This window comes from Triticum urartu, chromosome 5 (genome assembly GCF_003073215.2).
Source record: "Triticum urartu cultivar G1812 chromosome 5, Tu2.1, whole genome shotgun sequence".
NCBI classification, from domain to species: Eukaryota; Viridiplantae; Streptophyta; class Magnoliopsida; order Poales; family Poaceae; genus Triticum; species Triticum urartu.
Window position 1 is genome coordinate 449,473,046 of NC_053026.1, and position 9,213 is coordinate 449,482,258.

General features: G+C 42.8%; 1 long non-coding RNA gene across 2 annotated transcripts; it reads left to right on the plus strand.

Moving 5' to 3' along the window:
* On the plus strand, positions 1-8,776 carry LOC125509691. 2 transcript variants are annotated; one of them, XR_007284190.1, is made up of 3 exons: positions 1-507; positions 1,382-1,448; positions 6,883-8,776. It is a non-coding gene; the product is annotated as an uncharacterized LOC125509691 (long non-coding RNA). The 2 variants fall into 2 exon arrangements; XR_007284189.1 differs by having other exon boundaries at positions 3-488.
* The last annotated feature ends 437 nt before the right edge of the window (positions 8,777-9,213 follow it).

Below are 9,213 nucleotides of genomic sequence, written 5' to 3' on the forward strand. Positions count from 1 at the left end.
AAAAAATCTGGACACGCCCACTCCGCCCACTCTCCCTCCCTCTCAGTTCTGCTGGCCTTATCTCTTCTATCTTCTATTTGTCTCCCCACCGCTGCCGTCCATGGACCTCCCGTCGATTACGGCGATGGAGTCCCTGGGCGTGCTGCTGCTGCACCCCATGAACGGCTACCTGGAGCAGGAGCTGGACCGCGTCTTCCGCTTCTGGGACTCCCCTCCAGACGGGGGCGCCGAGTTCCTCCGTGCGGTCGTCGGCAACGCCGGATACAACGCCGACGCCGCGTTCATCGATGCGTTGCCGTCCCTCGAGAACGTTGCGTCCTCCGTGGGGATCGACCGCGTCGACCTCACCAAGTGCCGCGAGCGCGGGATCCATGCTCACTGACATGCTCACCGACGCCGTCGGCCTCGTCATCTCGGCGGTAAGGAAGATCACGCATGGTGACCGCTATGTGCGCGCCGGCTTGTGGAAGGCCAAGAGGGACTACACGGTACACACTCACCACGCGGGTTGGTTTTAGATGCTTGCTCTTTGACTTCCGTTCATATTTTTTTTCTATCCAACTATTGAGTGCATTATTTAGTGATACTCATTTTATAATTGCCCAATTCGTTTCACGATACCTTGTGTCTATTATTTAAATGAAAAATGATCGACGATTTCTTGCATTTGGGCCTTTTGGATAGAAATCATGAATCTCATGGTGTATTCTTAGTTTTCTTACATATACTGAAGACAGTTCATCTGTCCACTATGTCTGCTGTGTTTGCACTATGAACGACCCAGGCAATTAGAACTTCAGAACCAAGGCACCAGTATTCTGATCCTTGCCTCAGTACTTTCCTTATTTATCATCTGGGAGGAATAGTCGGAGCCAGATAAATAAGGTTCATGTATTGCAATCAAAACTGCACATACAGCTAATAAAATCAACTGATAGTGTAATATTCCTATGAGTAGCAGCAATGATATCTTTTGCTATATCTAAACAGGTCTTTGTGTTATGAATATAGACCATATTAAAGATCTGATGCTTACTTTACTGTTAAACATAGACAAGAGGCTAGCAAATGATTGAAATGTCATTCTGCTTCAAGTTAGAAAATGCTAAAGTAGTTTTTTTTTGCGAAATAAATGCTAAAGTAGTTAAGGGGCTAAAACTCAGATTTATTATAATGGATAAACAATTCCCATGGTTTAATTTACAACTCCACACATTTCACGTTAAGAATGAAGCTGGTCTCCATGATTTCAGTGATGTCTCCAGATAAGAAATTTGGAATGCTAACAAGAGATAAACACGCACATAGCAATTAAAGTGATTTTATTCCTGCCATCTTATATTTAAGCACACTGCTCACTTGTGATGTTTTGCTATTGTAGGTTAACATGATGCATGAGTAGTCTCGTGACGAAGACCTTTAACTATGATGTCATCTACTCTCATTTGGTACGTGCATATGCATACTTTTATTATAAATTGCGGAGACATTTCCTCTTTGATGCTTATATAGTTCGGTCTGATCAAAACCTGCAAATGAAAAAGAAATGTTAGATCTAAAAGTAGTCATAAATACAACACCATCCAAAAAATAATGGAATAACGCACCTGCCTCATCTCTCTAAAACATCTCTGTAGACAATGTTCTTGGTGCTTTTCCCGGATTTGTCAACCTCCTTGTTTGGCTTGGCCAAAATCCGTGTCGTCTCTCTTGACACTCCCCTCGACAATGCAACATATAGCTGACCATGTGAGAATACAGGCTCGGGAAGGTAAATACCGATGTTTGGGATGGTCTGACCCTGTGCCTTGTTAATTGTCATCGCAAAACTCAGGCGGATGGGAACTGCTTTCTCTTAAGTTTGAAGGGAAGTGAGCTGTCCTCTGAGGGCGACATAGGGATCCTAGGTATGAACACCCTCTTTCCAGCATGCTGACCACCAACAATCTCCGCATCAATTGCATATCCTGGAAGGCTCTAATCATAAGCCATGTTCCGTTGCATAGACCATTATGAGGGTCGAGGTTCCGGAGCAGAATGACTGGACAGTTGACCTTTAATCTCAAAACATGCGGTGGCAAACCATTTGGTGTGATCGACTTCAGAAAATCAATTGTGTAATTATTCTGCAAGTCATCCTCGATTGAGTCAAAGCTATGGTATAACTTTTCTTCGCCTGGAAACCTAGAGATCATCTTGTCATTGAGGTCATCCACATGATCGTTCTTGGTCGATAGAATTGCACGTGCGCTCATGTACTCTCTTGATCTAGCATTAGCATGCAGCGATGGAAATACATCTTCAATGAGCTTGTTAATAGCTTTTTCATCATCGGTATAGCCAATCACAATGTCGTCAGGGAGACGCACATAGTCGTCGCCTATTGTCTCTTCTGTTCCATTACCGATCCTTAGGAGGTATTCAGAGAACCAAGGATCAGCCTGTGCCCGCATATTGCGCGTGAGGTGTATCTTGCGGGTCTTCTCCCACAAATAGGATCTCAGGAGTGTAGCATCCGTGATCTGTGCTCTTGTCCCACGTGTGACAACAGGAAGGACTTGCCGAAAATCCCCACCAAAGACGACAACCTTTCCCCCAAATGGCAAAGGACACTCCATTATATCCTGGAGCGATCTATCAAGCGTCTCAACTGCTTGACGTTTTGTCATAGCGACTTCATCCCAAATTATCAAGGACGCCTGTTTAAGCAACTCTGCTGTACCACTCTGCTTTGTAAAACTACACATGCTGTTGTCAGTGAGCTTAATTGGAATTTTGAACCTGGAGTGCGCAGTCCGTCCTCCTGGCATTATCGACGCCGCTATACCTGATGTAGCAGTTGCGATTGCTATTTGGCCCACGGAACGCACCTTTGCAAGCAAGGCCTTGCACAAGTATGTCTTCCCAGTGCCTCCTGGACCATCAACAAAGAATATCTGGCTTTTTTGGTTCATCACATGATCCATTATGTCATTAAAACCAGCCAACTGCTCATTGTTCAAACTGTTAAATAGATCTAGATGTTCTTTGTCCACTGTGACTTGCCTCTCCTCTGTTACTTCTTTGTACTCAGAGTCATAAGAATCATTGGTCTCAACCAGATCCGGAAGTCCATAGTTTCTAATATCCTTTCCCATGGATTGTAACATATCCCTAATATCTCTAAGGACTATCTACTCAAGTGTTGCCTCATCGGATTGATTACGACGGTAATCCTCAGACATTGATGCTAGATGTTTGTCCCACATCTGTCGGATTTCTGTTGCCTCACAGAATACCAGTATAGTCGCAAACAACCGTCTCAGGGCATAAGGCATCTGAAATGTGGCTGCCTCCGTCATGCAATCATCAAGAGTCCTATCGTGCTCAATGAGGCCTAAGTGCTCGCATGCCTCCCTGAAGGAATTGCATGGCTTGCCATTTACTGTTTTTAAATCATCAAATGAAGTGGCACCTCGGACATGACTTAGGAGCACACGCAAGTAGTACCTCTCTCCTTCAGCAGGGTGTGCATACACAAGTCTTCCAATCTGTGATCTCTTACTTTTTCTATTCTGCCAACTCTTATTTCCAGCTATCCATCTATAATGTTCTGGAAACTCTCTGTACAGCCATTTCCGTGCTTCTGGAAACTTCTGGTTCATCCGAAAGTACTCGATAAGCATGGACTTGGAAGAAGATGGCCGAGCGACAACATCTTCCAGATTTTCACACGCTTTAAATGCAACCGTATGCATGTTTGGCAAATGAAGCTGGAGCTGTAGCACAGATGGACTGACACCAAACATTTTAAAATCGAAAATCCTATAAATAGCTTCTGGAGGAGATACATAGCGTGCATCCCTATACTGTCGGATTTCATTGATGATTCCACCTTCATTGATGATATCCTGCTCGAATGCAAATGATGTTCGATCATGCCCTTTGTAGATGTACTTGAACAAGTACTTGACTGCCTTAATGCTCGAGCATGCTTCGACATTAATGTGGCAGTTGTATGTCATAAGTAGATAAGGGTTGTAAGGGACTACCCATCTATTGTCCAAATCAGCTCCTCTGATCCGAACCCTCTGCCCGTCGTCCCTCCTTCTATATATGGGATATGAGTCTTTCCCTTGCTGTGTGGCATCGCAAAAATCCCGCGGTTAATGAAATCGACACTGTCCCTCAATCATGCAAGGACAACTTTTTTTGAGCTCACCACAAGGTCCGTGTAGCATGTGTTTGACGACCAGATCATGTAGAACGGGGTGTTTCTCTTTGTCAGGTATCTCTGCAGATATCACCCGATCATAGTCATCTGGGGTCGCTAACTTGCTTTTTGCTTTCATGATTAGAAGTATATGCTCATGAGGGAGGCCTCGTTTCTGAAACTCCGTGACATGTACATAAGCTGCTACTTCTCCGAAATGCTTACCCTTAGTCAGTAAGTCCATCATATGTCGTTGTTTAGCTCTGTATACTCTTGCCACCAGGTCTGGACGGTCCTGTGGCAGTTGTCCAGGCAACAGTTCCTCTGTTATCTCCACCCAATAGGGATTGCAAGTCATCGTAATAAAATAATCTGGTTTGCCCCACCGCTGGACAATTGCCATTGCATCCAGGAATCTCCGCTGCATGTCGCGATCACCACCAGGAAATGTACGTGGAAGCACGATTCTTTTGCCAATCCGATCACCGCGTGACTCACCAGCAACAACGGTATCAACAAGACCCTGTAGTAGTAACCAATGTTACAGAAAAACATGGAACATGTATATTGTCGTTGCATTATAATGTGTTAGAATAAACACAAGCACGTTACCTGGTAGAGGTCGGCGCGTATAACCTTCTGATTTTCTGGCTTCGAGTACCAGTCAAGCCTCATAGACTCAATCTTGATATACATGTCAACAACCCACTGTTGGAAAAGGCGCCCCCCGAACAAGATGATGTTTAAAAGTTTCTTCCTGACCTGCAGCTTGAAGCAGTAGTACTCCCTTGCACTAACAAATTTCCTGGATTGTGTTGCATTCACCTCATTGTCACCAAAATCCTCATGTGGGTTATCATCGTTGTCCTCTACAGATTGACAACATAAATATCAGTGTGCTGGCTGGACTCATAATGATTGACACAATAAGAATTGAAGAATAAGAAATGATGACCGATACCTGCAGGTAAATCAGTGGCATGATCTTCATGTGCTACAAAATTCCCAACTTGTTCGCTTTCTCTAATCAAGTTTTCCTCTGATAGATAGATGAAAACATAAGTTTACAATAATAATAGCAAGCCTAACCCTTGTTAATGAACACATACCTGTATGTATATCAATGTCTTGGTTTCCTTGTGGTGTAGTATTATCCGATGAATGATGGGTCCTGTCATCGGGGGGACCAACATATGGCATCCAACGATTCCAACCAATCTCCCCACGTGGGAAGAATAGGGGATAAGAAAACGGGTCATAGCACCCATAGTATGCTCTAATATAGAGGGGCCGTTCTCCTTTTTTTCCATGCACGACAACACTCCTGTCAAAGCAATTTTGTGGGTCACTCCCTTCAACCCATATCGCTGCCACCTGAGAAGCCGTTGGGGCATTGTACCTTCGTTGATCCAGCTTGATATCCGTGTTTAGTGAGATCCTATACTCATCTAGATTTGGAACAGACCCAAGGCTCTTGAAAACTTGCGCATAAGGGTTAGGCTCTAGTATTCGCAGAATCTTCCGTATGAGATCTATCTTAAGGTCTGGAGATCTCTTAGCCTTGTGAACTAAGTTTTCATCTTTATCATAAATATAGAGTTGGAAATGTCGAGGGCCATTATCAGCCGGCACCAGATCATCAAGAGCGTGGTACAACCCGCCACACGCACGAAAAGTATATACTCCAGTTCCTGCCGCATTGCTGACTCGGCGATCAAGGGTGACTCCTAAACTTGTGAATGAGAAGTGCGAGTTGAAATATCGTATATGCTCTCTGAAATATTTAGCATCCTCATCAGCTTGACATGTAAACAACCGTTTCAACTCTTCTGAAACCTCTGGAGTAAATATACTGACTTTTCCTTTTCTGCAACAAAATGCTGGCCCCTCGAATGGAAACCGCAAAGCCCCACAGTGAAGGCAGTCTGCAACCTTTTTTAGGACATGGTGCTTTGTAGGTAGGTTTCGGTATATGAATTCATCAATCACTGCTACAGGTCCTGCTTGTGCATTCTGGCGTCCAAGCTGGTACGACTCAAAAGCAACATCTAGCACAGAAGGACAGTAGGTATTAAATTATCACTCAATACAACTAAAGTGTGCACTTGAGGGTGCTAAGTTGGAAAATACATAATGGACATACCCTGATCTATAAATATTATAGCTTCTTCATCAGGATCATGGTATGCGGCTTCTCCATTCTGCAGTGGCTCCATGTAATCTAGTACGCAATATGTTGGTCAAATATAAATTCCTCAAATTTATGGATGAAGCCATTCAAATGGGAACGACAGTATATATAATGTACCTTGAAAATTGGTTTGTTGAACATGAGGCTCAAATATTCCATATGGATCAGCTGTCTGGTCGTTGCCCACTATGGAAAATCATAAGATCAGTACAACATAACAATATAGGTGTTCTAGTAGACGTAGGGTCGGCAAAACTACCTTGCAGATTTTGAGTGTTTTGAGCAGTCTCTGTTGTTGGTTCTACTCCTCGCCTATCATTAGCCATGGACTTTTGAGGTTGATTGGAGGCATTAAGAGGCTCTATACATTAAAAATGAAAGAGAACCCAGATTACGGTAAACACGCTTGCACTATAAGTAATATTGATGCGTGATTATAGTAATATTGTTCCTTACACTGTACAAATGCCTAATGATATACCTGGTGCAATATCTGCAGTGACATTGGAAATTGTTTGCGTTTCATGACCAAGAGGTACAACAACAGCTCTCAGTCTCCCTGCAATTTCTACCATCTGATATGCATCATTCCTATGCAACCAATTGGATTCATCAATGTTTCCTAAAATATTGTCCTCGTGAGGAGGGATCCCTTCATGTGATTGGGATGAAGTTGGCATGTTTGATAAGCCTGCAAGAAATTTGGTGTCACCACATCAGTGCATATATTAATATACTCCATCCGTCCTAAAATAAGTGTCTCAACTTTGTACTAACTTTAGTGCAAAGTTGTATTTAAGTTGAGACACTTATGTTGGGACGGAGGGAGTATCTCTTAATAATATGCGAGATAATAAAAGGAAATGACTATTTGATGGTAGCACACAACCTGCAAATGATATTGTTTGTAGCTGGCTGACACCCGATTGTCCTGTAGCTGGTGTGCGTGACACATTGTCAACACTGTTAACGGTGGCAATAGATGTCTTTGACTGTTCACGGGATTGGCGTTTTCTTAATATTTCATCCCTGTTCTGTGCATACCGCTCCCTGTCCCTTTGCCTCCTTAACTCTTTAGGGTCTACATAGATGCAAAAAGCTAATTAGCTTCAACAGTTAGGGGCATATGTAATGCGTTGATTGTCATTACCAATGGATGTGGACATCGGTGTTTGTGTTTCATCTTTCTGGGCACCGGTCCCTGTAGAAGCCTGAGACAATTTTTTCTGACCGTAGGCTTGACGTTGTCTTTGTAATATGTCATCCCTATTTTGTGAATACCGTTCCCTTTCCAGTTGCCTCTTTTGCTCCATATGATCTACATCTATGATACATTATAGTTATAATTCAGAGTCTCAAAATGTTACCTGAACAACAGAACATAAGCCAACAGTACAAGGTTATTTTTACTTTGGGTCATGGCCAGGGGTGTATGTGGCACACTTTGCTGGTCATTAGGCAGCGCTTTTGGAGTCCTGTTATTTTGGCGTGCATCACGACGCCGTTTGAGAATGGCATCTTTATTTCGTGCATAGTATTCTCTGTCCCGCTGCCTCTTCAATTCCTTAGGGTCTGTATAAATACAAACAGAAAGTTAGCGCATAAACAATAACAGTGTTCATCATTCAAGAAATACCAACGTGGTGAGCTTCCCTTCCCTTCCCCTCTCCTCTCCTCTCCCCCACATCTCTCTGGATGTTGCCTAATTAAGTTTCAGAATTCAGATGGTCTGGATGCTGCCTAAGTTTCAGAATTCAGATGGCATGGCGTTTTGGATCATATTTTGGCTGTGATGGAGTTTGTCGAGTGTCGCCTGGCACCTGGCAGGGTCTTGTCGTCCAACTTGTTGGCCCGAACGCCGATCATTTGCATGAGAAAACTCTGTTTGTGCGTGTGAGCGCATCACTGTTTTGGTACACTTTTGCATGACTGAAACACAACCAAATTGCGTGTGTGTGTGCGCGCGCGCGCGTGCGCGCAACTATGCATCCATTGGATGTATGCATGCATCACATCTTTGCACGTTTTGGTGCTTCAGTTTTGGATGACATGACGTTTTGGTTCAGTTTTGGCTCACCATGTTTGAATCAGATTAATATATACTACGTATTTACAAGATTTGAATTGCAGCTGAAACTCCCTGTACTAGGAACAAATAAGTTCACCGCAATACTAGATGATTGTTACTATGTATGTTGTCACAGATTTTCCGTTCATCTACCAGTTTAACATGAGCTGCTGAGGTTTTGTCTCATGGAAAAAGGACCAAATGTTGGCCTATCTACTGTTCTGCTGATAGAATTTCTATACCCCTGCAGTAACTTTGATTCGAATGTTTGTTTCTGTTTAAACATGCTCTGGTAAAATTTCTGTAAATAACAAAGTATTTTACACTCTGCGGTCCTGACAACTTACTTACGAACAACATGGTTACCCTGACCCAGTGAAAAAGTTTTAGAAGTATATCCCGGTAATTTTTGTGTGAAAATAGCATAATAATATACATATCACATACCTAATAACTTACATACAAATACCACAATAACTATTGACCCGCGAAAAAGCTGTCGAATACCATGATTATTTCTGTGTAACTAACATGATAATTTACGTGTTGTAAACCTAAATAAATTTCACAAACACCATGCTAGCTTTTTGACTGAGGAGATTTTTCGCTAAAACATACCTTCATAACTCAAGTGTAAAGAACATGGTATTTTGCGCACCGTGGACCTGATAACTATGAACACATAGTGAATTACAAAATTAAAAGCAGACCTAGATAATTTCTTTTTTAAATAGCATTATAATATATGCACCACCGAGTAAC